This window comes from Ovis canadensis, chromosome 11, assembly GCF_042477335.2.
Source record: "Ovis canadensis isolate MfBH-ARS-UI-01 breed Bighorn chromosome 11, ARS-UI_OviCan_v2, whole genome shotgun sequence".
Lineage (NCBI taxonomy): Eukaryota > Metazoa > Chordata > Mammalia > Artiodactyla > Bovidae > Ovis > Ovis canadensis.
The window spans coordinates 31165859-31173591 of NC_091255.1; the positions used below are offsets into that span (position 1 = coordinate 31165859).

The following is a 7733-nucleotide window of genomic DNA, read 5'->3' on the forward strand; positions in this document are numbered from 1 at the left end:
ATCTGCCAGTTTGCACTTTCTCAATTATAGCTCTGAGTCAGCTGCTATTCTGTATAAAACTTTTAACAACCTCCAGGTGTTAGAACTCCCCATTTACCTCACAGCATACAACCAAGCCACCGTCTCATCTTCACCACCTCTACATGAACCTTGTGTTTCTTCTCTCTGGAATGCCCCTCCACTCCTTTTGGGATCTCAGTGACAAAAGTCTCCCCTTTCCTGACCATCACATCACTCCCTCTCTGTATGTACAGCCCTATTTCCTTATTATCTTTATTATGGTTCTTAACCACTGTACCGTAATCTTTCATTTACAAGTCTGTATGCCATGGTAGACCTCAAAGGCCAAGCATCTACTGTAGGAGGCACTCCATAATCATTTCGTAATAACAGCTAACATTTATTCAGGAAATAGTACCTGCCAGGCATAGTGCTAACTGCCCTTAGATGGATCATTTCATTTAATCCTATCAACAACCTTATGGATTGGTCCCATTTAACCAATGAAGCTGAAATGATGCTGAAGCTGAAACTCCAGTACTTTGGCCACCTCATGCGAAGAGTTGACTCACTGGAAAAGACTCTGATGCCGGGAGGGATTGGGGGCAGGAGAAAGGGACGACCGAGGATGAGATGGCTGGATGGCATCATGGACTCGATGGATGTGAGTCTGAGTGAACTCCGGGAGATGATGAACAGGGAGGCTTGGCGTGCTGCGATTCATGGGGTCGCAAAGAGTCAGACACGACTGAGCAACTGAACTGAACTGAACCAATGAAGCTCAGAGGGGTTAGGTGACTTGTCCAGAGATAGATAGCTGCTGTTGGGATCTGGGATTCAAATCCTGGAAGGAGACGAGAGCTATGATCACTCTGCTGTGTCCTCAGACTTCTGAGGATAGGAAAGGCAGGAGATGGGTGGGGAGAGTAGAGGAAGGATGGCAGAAATAAACATTTTTTAAAAATCAGTCAGCCCTGGGTTTTATGGTCTTCTATGAATAACACACCTCTTTCAGACCCACTTCACATGCCCCTGGGCCTGCTCTGGGAAGGGGTGGAGAGCAAGGGCATCTTCCCTGATGTGGGTGACTCATCAGGACCCTGGCTTAGTCACAGCATGTCACCACAAGCCAGCAGAAGAAGCCAGGCCAGGGTGAAGTCTGGTCCTTTGGGAAGAGAAGTGCCTGCTTTTCATTTCCCCAGGATGACTGGCCTTTGGGGCAGGACCTTACCATGGACTGCCATGGGGGTCTGAAGCAGTGCCTCTAAGCCCCCTTTCTAGCACACATGGCATGACAAAACAAAATACCTTAAAAGAGAGAAAAAGAAAGAGGAGACGAAAAGAAAGAGGGAGGGAGGAGAGAACAAATCATAACTAAGCTGAAAAACAGGCAAGGATATTGGTAAGGAGGGGATGAAAAAGTGAAAGTGTTAGTCGCTCTTTGGAACTACATGGATTGTAGCCCGCCAGGCTTCTCTGTCCATGGAATTCTTCAGGCAAGAATACTGGAGTGGGTAGCCATTCCCTTCTCCAGGGGAACTTCCTAACCCAGGAAATGAACACGGATCTCCTGCACTGCACGCAGGTTCTTTACCGTCTGAGCCACCAGGAAAGGAAGGGATGCCTAGCACCAGGCAGCCGTTAAGTGTATTCTGCCTCGGATCACAGAGAACCTACAAATTCAGAGGCCAGTGAGGTGGGAGCGGGAGTGGCCTTGGGACAAAAAAAGGGCAAACGCTACTGCCCTTCCCTCCTTTCTCTTCTCCTCCTCCTCTCCCCTTAATTCAGAAAGATTTACAGCTAAGGTGGTGGCTTTTGCCCCTTGATAAGTCTGAGATCTGCCCTACAAAGAATGTAAAGAATGTGACCTTCTTGTGCAAGAAGATGCTCCTGGAGTTGCCTGAAGGAGCAGCAGAGATGAAAGGGGAAAAGAAAGAGAAGGCTTCCCTAGTTCAAGAGAAAACCACATCAAGGTCCTCCACTCCCTCCCCTCTAACCGAAGAAAGGCGTTCCTGGGAATTCCCTGGCTATCCAGTGGTTTGGACTCTGTATTTTCACTGTGGAGAAAGGCACTATTTTAGCAAAGGACCAGGAGCAGGGGTTCAAGGATCTATTTGCCTGCCTGTGTCTGTGTCTCCTAAAGTCATGAGAGTTGCCTCATACAGCTGTGCAAGTTGTGCCCTGCATAATTCAAGGGTGCTATATAAAATGAAACCCTCCGGAGTTGGGTTACTCACTCACTTTTCCTTTAAAAAAAAAAAAGTATTCCTGTAACAAAATTTGCTATATACAGAGAAAATGGCAGTATCACCTTGAAAAATGTGTATGAGAGAAAGGGAGAGATAAAGTTTGGTATATGTATAGGCACCATTTGTACTGGTGGGAAAATACATTTCTGCCTAGTTCTCATCCACAGATGGAGACAAGTAGAGAGAAAGGAGACAGAAAAACTCCCAAGTCTCAAGAAAAAAAAAAAAAATTCCCAAGTCTCTGCTGGAGTTTTTGAATTATGAAGAAGAGAGATTCCCCACCGCTCACCCCCTACCAGTGGGTAGCCCTTAGTTTTGCAAAGACAAGGATCTGTCTTAAGCTATGCAAAGGTAGGATCTAGAGGCAGCTCTGCAGAGGGAAGCCAAGAGATTGCAAGGCAGGGGGAGGGGAGGAGAGCATGCTGGGAACCAAGGCAGGAGGTGGGACCTTCCTTTTGTTGTTGAGTCACTTAGTTGTGTCCGTCTCCTTGCAACCCCATGGACTACCTACAGCATGCCAGGCTACCCTATCCTTCACCATCTCCTGGAGTTTGCTCATACTCATGTCCATTGAGTTGGTGATGCCATCCAACCATCTCGTACTCTCTCGTGCCTTCTCCTCCTGCCCTCAATCTTTCCCAGCATCAGGGTCTTTTCCAGTGAGTCAGCTCTTCACATCAGGTGACCAAAGGATTGGAGCTTCAGCTTCAGCATCAGTCTTTCCAATGAACACCCAGGACTGATCTCCTATAGGATGGACTGTTTGGATCTCCTTGCAGACCAAGGGACTCTCAAGAGTCTTCTCCAGCACCACAGTTGGGAGCTTCCCAGAGAGGTCAGTGAGATATTCCCTGGGGCGACGACATGCTTCAGGGCTTTTGAGACTCATTCATCTGCTTTGCTTCAATGTAAGTCCCTCTGATTGTCCCACTATTTAGAAGAGCTGCTCACACAGATACCTTTGCAGGGAGAAATCAAGGTGTCTGGAGTTCCCTGGTGGGCCAGTGGTTAGAGCTCTGTGCCTCCAGGGCAGAAAACTGGGATCCTGCATGCTATGTGACATGGCCAAAAAAAATAAAGAGAGAGAGGGAGAGGGTGCCATCTTCCTTGTCTCCATCTTCATGGAGCTGAGAAAAATCGCAGACATCTGAAGCAGGCGAGATGCAAGTGTGCCTGACTTCTCTTCTGCTCTTCTCCTCCTGCCCACTCCTTTCTGGCCCCACTAACCTTTCTCTTCCCCTTTGCTTTGATTTGCTGTTCTCTCTACCCAGTCGTCTGTGGTCATTCCCTCAGAGATCTCCTTCCTTGGTCTCTGCTCCCACGTTGCTTCATCACGGAGACCTTCCCTCACTCGCCCATCCGACACTGCAGACTGCCTACTCCACTTTCCCCCTCCCCCTTCTTTGCTTTGTTTTCCTTGTACTCACCTTCTCATTATACAGATTTGTTTCATGCATTGTCCTCTCTTCCCTAATATGTGTAAGCTCCATAGGAGCAAGAATTTTGGTCTTTTTGCTCCTGTTGTATCTCAAGCGCCTGGCAGAATGCCTGGCACGTAGGCCTTATGTGAATGTTAGTTGAATGACGAAATGACTGAAAGGAGAGTCCAGTGGAGTCAGATTTAGCTTCCTGTAATTGGCAGGTGTCTCCTGGCAAGCACTGCCCTTCCCGCAGGAGGTGAGCTGGGGGTGCACAATGTTTTTGGTTACCTCTCAAAAGGATAGGTCTGTGGCTGCCTCTGGACTGAGTCGGTGACCTCACTCTCCCATGTGCTTCCGCTTGCTAGAGGAAGGCATGTGGTTACAGCTGTAAAGCTGGTAATTGCACCTATCCGTTGCTTATCTTATCTGTCCGCTCCTTGGTGTCAGCTTCTCAGGGCACGGTTCCTACTGACAAGAATGGACAAATGATTGTGGTGCTTTCATTTTTCTGTAACTTATTTGTGGGGTGGTGTCTCAAATCTAGGTGTGGTCACAGGATGGTGTGAACCCTGATACAAAATTAGTTCAGTTAGCTTCAGTCGTTCAGTTGTGTCCGACTCTTTGCTACCCCATGAACTGCAGCACGCCAGGCTTCCCTGTCCATCACCAACTCCCGGAGCTTGCTCAAACTGTTGTCCATTGAGTTGATGATGCCATCCAACCATCTCATCTTCTGTTGTCCCCTTCTCCTCCTGCCTTCAATCTTTCCCAGCATCAGGGTCTTTTCAAATGTGTCAGTTCCTTGCATCAGGTGGCCAAAGTACTGAACTTTCAGCTTCAACATCAGTCCTTCCAATGAATATTCAGTACTGAATATTCCTTTAGGACTGACTGGTTTGGTCTCCTTGCAGTCCAAGGGACTCTCAAGAGTCTTCAGCACCACAGTTCAAAAGCATTAGTTCTTTGGCGGTCAACTTTCTTTATAGTCCAACTCTCACATTCATACATGACTACTGAAAAAAACATAGCTTTGACTAGATGGACCTTTGTTGGCAAAGTAATGTCTCTGCTTTTTAATATGCTGTCTAGGTTGGTCATAGCTTTTCTTCCAAGGAGCAAGTGTCTTTTGACTTCATGGCTAAAGTCACCATCTGCAGTGATTTTGGAGCCCCCCAAAATAAAGTCTCTCACTGTTTCCATTGTTTCTCCATCTCTTTGCCATGGAGTGATGGGACCAGATGCCATGATCTTAGTTTTTTATTTTTATTCCCAAATTTCAGCCATTTATTTTTGTTTCACCTTTTAATTCCTATGGGGTTCATCAACTCTTTATCAGTAATGTTCTGACAAAGACCAATTTACATTAACTATAGTTATATACAGCATATCAAGGGAGTACACAGGAAAATCAGAACACAAGACTTCATCAGCTAACCAGAGTTCAAGTTTGCTCTTATGAAGACATACAAGAAAACAAATACACTGAAGCATAAACAAAACAAAACAAAAAAATCAGAGTAACACATTCCCGAAGGAAAGATACAATAAAGATCTTAATTTATAATATGCATAATTATATAATTTATTAAAATTAATACAACTCATGTACATAATATTAACATGGTAGTCATTAAGTTTGTTAAGCACTTCAACTACTGAAATGTTAAAACACAATGAAAACTGTATTAACCAACTTCTCCATCAAGGGATCTAACCTAGCTCACTAGTTCAGGCTGAACATTCACTCTCCAAAGTACTTCAGGCATGCAAAAAACAGGGCTAACAGGTTTAATCTGTTCTTCTCTCAAAAGTGACAATCCAGCAATTCCAAACAGAGTATGAAAAGGATCTACCATATCTCCTGGCCTATCTGCAAATCCTCCTGTTTCCTCATCTTGACATGGGAGGATGAAACTGCAGAGTTTTTCTCTATCAATCCAATGAAGCCTTTCAATTATCTTTAGGAAAGCCAACACCCACCATGAATAACATACGTCTGGTTACTTCTCTGGGCCTTACATTGAATCTGCCTGATGGAAGCTGTCGTTCACAAAACCACCAACCGGGTAAATCAGAATTTACTTGGTGCAACTGACTAGTAATAGACAAGAATCCTGCCCAGCATGGGATTCAGAACCTGGCCTGCAACCAAATCCACCATCAAAGTTCATACATGATAAATTCAATTGCCTTTTCCACATTAATAGCATCCAACTTCCCCAATAGAGCCAAAGTTGCCATTGCACAAAAAGAGAATCTCGTATCAGTTTTCCCCCAAGTATCTCCAGCAAAAGCACCATCTTCTTTCTGTAGACTCTGAACATATTCCACAACTTTATTTATGTCAGTAACATTAATACTATCATAGAGAGTAAGTATCTGAACAGCACTAACAGTGTACAAAAGATGAGGACCACGTCCAATACTAACACTTATTCCACCACACTCGTGTTGACAAGACTGAATACATGTCAGAATTTCTTCACTATTCATGCAGTGTAGTTGTCCGATGAGATCTAGGTCAGACCCCAATAGATGACACTCATTCTCAGATACTCAGACACGCAATATTCATAATCATCTTTCTTTGAGCCATAGGATACAATATAATTTCCCTGCTTCTCCAGTAACAGGGTGTCAGGTGCATCTGACTGAATAATAACATCCTTCTGCCATGTACCCCTATCCACTCTCCTACTGATGTATCTAGACAGCAATACAAAACACGTCCACACTCACCATAACCCTGATCTTGGTTTTTCTAATGTTGAGTTTTAAGCCAGCTTTTTCACTCTCCTCTTTCACTGTCATCAAGAGGCTCTTTAGTTCCTCTTCACTTTCTGCCATGAGGGTGGTGTCACCTGTGTATCTGAGGTTACTGACATTTCTCCCGCCAGTCTTGATTCCAGCCTGTGCTTCCTCCAGCCCAGCGTTTCGCATGATGTGCGAGATAGTCATATGTCATGTGATATCTTGTTCTTTGGGGACTTCTGTCCCAGGTGATGAATCTAAACCCCTCAGTAGGTAGCCTGACTCCTAATTAAACCTTTCATGACCTTTAAACCCTGCCCGAGCCATTGCCATTCCTCCTCCCTACAAAGCCGCCTCCCTTTGGGGAAAACAGCCTGCGGAGGAGCTCTGTAATTGCAGCTTTTAACACTTACTCCCTTTCTTCCGGGGGCAGCATTCTAATTTTCAGGGAAATCATCTCTCCCTAGTCTGTGTCCTTGAGGTCAGATGTGGTTTGTGCTTCTGTCTAGAGGGGGTTCAGGCACGTGACCCAGGTCCAGTAGGCATATATCAGAATGAGCTCCGCTCCGAAATTACACCCACTGGGGAAGGGGAGAGCACCTCATCCAAGCTGGTCCACTGAGAATCAGCTCTGAGACTTTCTTTTTCATTTTAATTTTATTTATTTATTTTTGACTGTGCTGGGTCTTTGCTGTGTGGACTTTACTATAGTTGCAGCACGTGGGCTCAGCAGTTGTGACTCCTGGGCTCCAGGGCACAGGCTCAGTAGTTGTGGCGCGTGGACTTAGTTGCTTTGCAGCATGTGGGGTCTTCCTAGATCAGGGAATGAATCCATGTCTCTTGTATTGGCAGGCGGATTCTTCACTCACCACTGAGCTACGTGGGAAGCCCCGCTGAGACTTTCAAATCACTGAGAAAGAGATACTTTCTGTTTCCGAGGCTGAATTCCCAAAGCTGCTGCCACCACACCCAAGGGGAGAATGGGCCTGAGAATGAAGCTGCCACACACGTTCCTTAAAGTGAGCACCTGGAAGCCGACCCAGCCTGGGACTGTTAGGCTGCTAACGCTAATAGATGCCCTTTTCTGCTCAAGCCACCTTGCATTTGGTTTGTCATTCGCAGGGGAGTTCATAGACTGTCCTTTGAGATGGATGACCTCAAATGTCATCTTCTCTGTGAAGTGTTTGCAAATCCTCACCCCTACCTGAGTCAGTTTCTCACCAGTGTGCCCTTGAGGCCTGTACTTCCCAAATGGGCTGTGTTTCCATCTGCCAGCCCTGCCTGCGGGGCTAAGGGCCACATGGCAGGCGCT

General features: G+C 45.9%; 1 pseudogene; it reads right to left on the bottom strand.

Annotated features, from left to right (window-relative positions):
* Nucleotides 1–5227: 5227 nt before the first annotated feature.
* Nucleotides 5228–6610, bottom strand: LOC138414820 (geranylgeranyl transferase type-2 subunit beta pseudogene; annotated as a pseudogene).
* Between the last annotated feature and the right edge of the window lie 1123 nt (nt 6611–7733).